A 7723-nucleotide genomic window follows, 5' to 3' on the forward strand; every position below is an offset into this window, starting at 1 on the left:
AAAATAAAGAAGAAAAACTTTCTTATCTATGATGGGTACAGTCATATTCTTGATTACAACTTTCCGGTAAAGTATTCAACTCTACACGTTGTATTGGTGCTATAATTTTTCTTACGCATTATCAACTTTCTAACTTAATTTTTCTCGGAGACCTTAAAATTGCCCTTTTTTTTAATGGAATTTTAAAATTTATTTATAAAATATAATTTTATAGGTGACCGTTTATACTTAGCTAAAAAAGTTCAATTTTAATTGTTCGTCTAAACTTGAACTCTCACTTAAAATTTGAGAAAGGTAGATAAATATATTACACCCGAAAAATACTCCAAAATATAATTCCAATTATATAATGGAACCATTAAAAAAAATAGACGAGATTCAAAAAGCAAAAGTAGTGGGAAACATCCACCAAATTAATAAAGAGAAAGTGGAAAAGCATTAATTTCAAACCCCTCTCGTTTCCTCATAAAAATCATTCCCTGGAGGAAGCAGAGGATATTTGGAATTGTGAAGGGGATGTCCGATAAGTCCAAAATTGACGTGCATTAACAATAGGATGCAGCATGGCCTACTAGTTTTAGACACCAAACTGCTGTCTGCAACCCCTATTTTCTTCTTAGATGCTTAGCCTGCACATTAGAATGTAAAGCTTCTCATTTAAACTAAATTTGACAGCATTAAAGAAGAAGTAAATGACAATTTGAAGGGAAAAAAATTATGCTCATATAAGTATTCATAATAAAGTTTTACCATTTCTTCAAAGATAAACTTAACCATCTTTGCTTCAGCTTGTCCTGTTGCTACTACCTTCTGCATGCGAAATGGTAACATGAAATAAATATGATATGATAGTGAACTTTGTCAAGAGATGCAAAAAATGAGGTTAAGAAATTCCAAGAATATGTGTATGTACCATAGTTTGCAAACTCTTTGGATTTTGCAAATTCTACAACAACAATATTGACGAAACCATTTTTTTAAAAAACGGGGATCGACTTTAGATTTTGGAAATGAAAACGAATAGAGGAGTCGCCACCAATCTTTTTTTGATGAGGTGTGATCGGGTCACCTCGTAAAAGTGGTTGTTTTTAATAAATGATTTGATTTATTTAAACAACGATTTTGGTCCACGCAAATCAAGAAAAATGGGTTTGGGAGTCGATTACATATGAGGAAAGATTAACGCCTTCGTAACGCCCAAAAATTGGTACCTAGTTGATTAATTAGTGTCTTAGTGTCGAAAATTGAAAGCTTGGATAGCTTTGAAATACGATCCCTCTTTTTGTAAAATCATTCGAACGTTAGAGACCTTCTCGTCTCGAAGTAACAAAATGTCATATCCGGTAAGTTAGGACACGACATCTCAAACTTTTGAGAATGAGCTTGCCTTTTACTTAAAAAAACCGTGTATTTTAACTTCTTTTCAAAAGGATATTCGGTTAGTTAGGGTGAACGAGGAAAATCGAAACCCAGTAAGTTAGGGCACGTTTCCTCGAATTTTCGAGCACTGAATATTGCCTTTATTTGCGAAAAATCTTATTTCGAGGTAACAAAATGTCATACCCGGTAAGTTAGGGCACCACATCTCATATCTCCGAGAATAAGCATTTTTTTTAAACTCGTATTTGTGATATAAAAGAATATTCCGTTATTTAGGTTAAATGAGAAAAATCGAAACCTAGTAAGTTAGGGCACGATTTTCTCGAAATTTTAAATACGGAGTATCGCTTTTTATGAAAAAATTATATTGGGTTGGATAAAACCTAAATTCGTAATGAAACGAGATAATAAAAAATGCATAACAAATAAAAATTGATAGCCGTAACAAAATAAGCATAAACGCGAATGTGAATGATTATATAACGATAAAAACAAAGATAAAATAAATGCATCAAACGAATAATAAGAAAAGGAAATAATAAATAAACTAAAAGATATTTGAAATTAAAAAGAACTAGTAGTAAATGAATAAATATTATGTAGAACTATTTAAGAAATGATAGTAATGATAATAATATTAATGGTAATTATAACGCAAGGAATAAAATCTTTAAATTTGAAATGATGTAAAAGATATATAAATAAATAATATGCAATGAATAAGGAATAAAAATAAAATGAGATAACTTAAAGAGTAATAGGTAAAGATAATACAACAATATAATAGTAATAATAACAATATAATAATAATAGTAATGGTAGTAATAAAATAATATATTAAATAATAGTAATAAAAATAGTGCTAATAGTAATAATAATAATAATAATAATAATAATAATAATAATAATAATAATAATAATAATAATAATAGCATGATAAATATAACCATAGTAAAATAATGATATTAATACCTAAATATAGATATAATACCTAAGATATAATAATAATGAAAATATAAATACATAAGAAATATAAATAGATGAATAATAGGAAAATAAACATATATGAAAAATAATAATAGTCATAATACAATAGTAATAGTAATTACAAAATGATAATAATAATAAAATAAGATAATAATAATAATAACCGTAGTAGTAGTAATAAAAATATAATAATTATAATATATTAAATAACAAATAATAATAGTAGTAATAATAATAATAATAGTTACAATAATTTAAACAATGATAATAGTAATAAAAATAAAAATAATAGTAATGATAATACATTAAGAATAATAATATGTTAATAATAATAAATTAATGAATTAATAACAAAACAGTAAGTAAATAAACACAAAATAAAATATAATTATAATAGTAATATTAACAAAATAATAATAATAATAGTAATAATAATAATAATAATATATTTAATTAATTAATTTAATTACAATATTGAAAATAACAAAAAAGGAGCTAAATTGAAATTAAAGTAAAAGTTAGGGGCCAATTTGAAAATAAACAAAGAAGAAAGGGACCGATTTAAAATCTCAAAAAAAACAGAGGGCCTAAAATGGGAAATAACCCCACCCTCTAAAACGCGCGTTTAAAAAGGGGACTAAATTGAGATCCGAAGTAATCTTCTGGGCCAAAATTAGGAATTAAAAGGAATTTAATTGCAAATTAATAAAAAAGCGGAAGGACCGCGCGCATAAATATCCCAGAAACCAAAAACACGCTGATTTTTGGAGCGGGTCGGGTCAAGGCGCGGGTCCTAGGCTTAAAACGACGTCGTTTTGGCATTAAGAAGGCCGGCCAAAACGGCGTCGTTTTGAGGGGTTATTTAAATTCGATTTTTTTTTAAAAAATTTCATTCTTCCTCTGTTTTAAAAAAAAGATTCTCTTCTCCTCTCATTTCCTCTGCAGAGGCCCCCCACACCGATGAGGGCTTCGGCTATAGATCCGACGAACCGTCGCCGTCCTCCGTCGCCGAAGACCGCCGTGTACGACAGTCAGAGGTAAAAAAAACCCTTTTTTTTTCCTCTTTTTTCTTTTACTCTTTGAAAGGTTTTCTCTTTATATTTTATTTTTTATATATATGTAGAACGTATAAAGGAATAGACTCGAAAAAAAAATAAAATAAAAGGCTAAGATCACCTTTTGGCCTTTGATATCTTTGGTTGCCTGATTCTTATGCTACGATTTTGCTAGAATCGCTCTCTGGTATCACTGAAATCACTGCTTTGTGTTTTAATCTATTGATATTGATAAAAGAGAAAAAAAAAATCTCCTTTTTTGGTTTCAGCTTGACTTTTTAAAGCGAAGTTACATGCTATTTTTTTTTTATCATTATCTGTCCCCCTCTCTTTTGATCTTTGCAGGCAGGTGGGCGGTGGAGCAGGTGGAGCAGGTGACTGGCATGGGCGATGGGACGTTGGCGGCGCTGGGGTAGGTTAGGGTTTCAGTTTTCTTTTTTTATTTGTTGTGGGCTAGGGTTAAAAGAAGTTTGGGCATTGGGTTTTGTTTTATTTTATTAGGCTGTAATTTTGGATTTGTAAAAAAAAAAAAAAAACTAGACTTTTAATTTATTTTTTTTTGTTTGGTTATTTTCTGGGTCCGGGCCAAATTGGGCCTCTACAAATATGATTCTGAATGCATCCATATATGCATGTAATATTTGTATTTAATCATTGTGATATTGAACCTAATGTATGCAACTCATGTTTATTTTAAAATGATGCATCAAATTACAGCTGACTTCTGAAGATGAAGTTTACTGTTACAAGAACAAATATAATTTGTAAAAGGGAAAAAGCTAAGTTAGAAAATTCTTTCCCAGATCTTCTCTTGTTTCTTTTCACATACCTTTTGAATTTGTTAACCTATTTGTTTCCCAAATCATTCTGCAGCTAATATTTTCTAGTATTTGGATGATTCTAAGTCAAATATTTTCTATTGTTTGACAAATTTTCATGAAGTCATTTTCTTGAAATCATTTTCTTAATGTTTTTCTTAATGAAACAAATATATATATAAATATATATATATATATATATTTGTTACAAAATATTATAGTAGCAATTTGATTTAATAATCATATTTTATTTTATAATAATTAATATCATATATAAACTTAATAATAAATAATGCCTCACTAAAACTTAACTTAAATTACATATATTACACATATGATAGTGAATAGTGACACATTTGAATTGGAAGGATAAATGAAGCTTAGTATAATTTAAATAAATACTCATATTTATATAATTAAAATTCATATTTTATACTATAAAATATTTATTATTGAATAATTATAAATCGTAATATATATTTCTCGTTAAAATATTAATATAAATATTTTCAATAATATATTAAGAATATTATTTAAATATAAATTTAAAATTATTATTGTTAAAATTTATTAAAAAGTAAAATTATAGTATCAAAAATAATAATATATCAATAATATAATAATATTAGGGTTGGTTAAAGTTGATTTTATAAAAATAAAATTACTTATAAATGAGTTTTGTTCGAAAAATGATTAGGTTTTTAAAAGGATAAATCAATTTATAAAAAAATGATTTTATCTTCCGTTAATCGAATTATTTTCTATGAAACAAACATAAAAAATATAAAAATATATCTTCCAAGTTTTATTTTTCCGTAAAATAAAGATATAAAAATATTTTCTGTAAGCCATTTTCATAAAACAAATACACCACCAAAATATTAAATTTTGGTTTTACAGAAGTTTAGGATAATGTCAATAATTTTGCATGCTTCGACCATTACTGCCCACAATCGGTGCTCCATGGACTATAACAGGATTTGCATGCTTCAACCATTACTACCACTTTAGCCGCAATGGCAAGGCCAACATATATAAAATTCAGCTGAATTGTTTGTGTTCTATATTCCATTTTGTTGCAGACACCATGCTACTGAAAGACTAATATAAATACCAATTTAGAATAAGATTATTGTATTTAAAGCAGAAGTTCACAGTTGGGTAAACAAAATCCTAAGGTAATAAGATCCAACCATCCGCGTATGATACAAACTACATGTAAGAGAACGTCGAGTGCAGCATATCGGTTTTGGGATTAACCTTTTCACCATATACTTCTCCTTTTCTCAACTTTATCCTGGCAATCTGTGCTTTCTTCTCAGACTGTTGGCCTGAAAATTAGAATATGAAGCTTCTCGTTTCACTTGCAATTATCATGTTTTACAACTTTTTAATTCTTTAAAAAAATTAGATTCAATTCCAAATGATTTTGTTTTTCAAGGTTTAAATATGACAAACCAATTAAAACGCCATAATATGACATATAGTCTCTTAAATCTAAATTATGGATTTTCTCTTTTCTTTTTTTCTTCATGCAAAACATGGCTAATTTTTATTTCTTGTAAATAAATATTTCTGTAAATCCGTTTCAATGTTTCATAATGGGAGAATCATTTCAATAAGCTATCATATTTATAGTATTTTAGATTGTTTGTCAGTTATGGAAAGCGGACCATATTTTAAGATATTGTTTCTTTCCTTATATTTTATTTACTTATTTTTAAAGTAATAAAACTGTTATTAAAAGATAAATAAACTCTTACAAAACAAATGTCAGACTGCACTAAAACCCAGACCAATAGGTCTACCCATTACACCCGAGCCTAAAGCCCAACATGTGTTTGATGTAATATATAGCCCAAAAGCCCAAACAAAAAAAGACAAACTTTATCATATTTGGGTGGATTTCTACTTAAAATGATTTAATGCCAGCACTACTTACATGCAATGACTTGAAGCTTAGAAGGACAGAGGTCATTTCCCTGTGACAAAATAAGAAACACAAGTCAAACCACCAAGAATATAACTTCTCGCAAACAAAATCACTGTGTCACCACTCCTGCTGGTTAAATTAAAGAATGGCAATGTTGTATAATCCAAAATTAGTTTGTAACATCAATCTTTTCAAAATATAAAGACTATGGTTTCAAAAGTAGATGTTTACGTGTTGACTTTGATACATGAATTCTGACATAGTCACCTAGATCTTCCTATGTTTCTTTTCCCATGTTTTTTTAACTTGTCAACCCATTTGTTTCCCAACTCATTCAACACTGTATATCCGATACATAGCCCAGCGACCAAACCACTACCATAACCTACCAAAACAATTTTCCAAGTTGACAAAGCATATAACCATGACTGTTCCTCTTCTCCTGTAGGCGGTGGCACTGGAAGTCCAACTTCATTGCATTTCTTGGACAATGGTTGACCGCATAATTTTGGATTCCCATGGTAAGAATCATTTGAAAATGTCTTGAATTGGTTGCCTTGCGGTATGCTACCTTCAAGTGGGTCAAAGACAAGTTCGATGCCGCTAGGAAAGTTAGAGTTGTAAGTCAGGAGGAATCTTCCCGACGACTCATTCGTGAGAGATCCAAAGACTCTAAATCTTTTAGGTTTTGAACGCTCTTTGGGATTTCACGGAGAAGCTATTATAGGACAAGTTTAGCACTTTGAGTGACCTCAGCATTTGTATTTCTTCTGGTATTCTCCCATGGAAACTATTGTTGGAAAGGTCAAGACAAGTAAGAGTGGTTAAGATTTTCTCGTAAAACAGCTCAATCCCTTTGTTGAAATTTGTCACAGAATCTTGATAATAATTCCCTCCAATGTAATCCAGCTTAGCTTTGTCGTCGCTTGTTATCTGCATCATTGCCTTCAAGCTTTGCAAAAATTCAATGGACAAATCGCCTGAAAAATTGTTGGAAGCAATGTCCAATATGCGTAGCTTTGGAAACCCACGTTCTGTATCGAATTTTGTAATTGTGCCGTAGAATCTGTTTGCTCGCAAAATGAGAACCTTCAAGGAAGGCAGCTTCTCTAACCAAAATGGGAATGTATCATGAACCATATTATTTCTAAGGTCCAGAACCTCAAGTGCTGTGCAATTGGCTAATGATGTCGGCAGCCTCCCTTCCAATTTATTCCCACCTACTTTGAGTGACCTTAATCGAGTGGCTTGTCGGAAATCAATAGATAGTTCACCAGAAAACTGGTTTGAAGCAATGTCCAACACATCCAAATTTGGGAAAACAAATTTATGTTTGAAATGTTTAATTTGACCATAAAATTTGTTTTCCCGCAAAATTAGAACCGTCAAGTAAGGCAATTTCTGCAACCAAAAAGGGAATGTACCATTCATCATGTTGTTTCCCACGTCCAAAACTTCAAGCTGAATGCATTCCGTTAATGATCTGGGCAACTTCCCTTCAAGTCTATTCTTACTAACTTTGAGAATATGTAAATGGGTTGCCTTTGAAA

At 29.8% G+C, this 7723-nt stretch overlaps 1 long non-coding RNA gene across 1 annotated transcript; it reads left to right on the plus strand.

Annotated features, from left to right (window-relative positions):
* The first annotated feature begins 3225 nt into the window (after positions 1 to 3225).
* On the plus strand, positions 3226 to 4121 carry LOC128290107 (uncharacterized). The gene is made up of 2 exons (XR_008279750.1): positions 3226 to 3404; positions 3768 to 4121. It is a non-coding gene; the product is annotated as an uncharacterized LOC128290107 (long non-coding RNA).
* The last annotated feature ends 3602 nt before the right edge of the window (positions 4122 to 7723 follow it).

This window comes from Gossypium arboreum, chromosome 3, assembly GCF_025698485.1.
Source record: "Gossypium arboreum isolate Shixiya-1 chromosome 3, ASM2569848v2, whole genome shotgun sequence".
Classification (NCBI taxonomy): Eukaryota; Viridiplantae; Streptophyta; class Magnoliopsida; order Malvales; family Malvaceae; genus Gossypium; species Gossypium arboreum.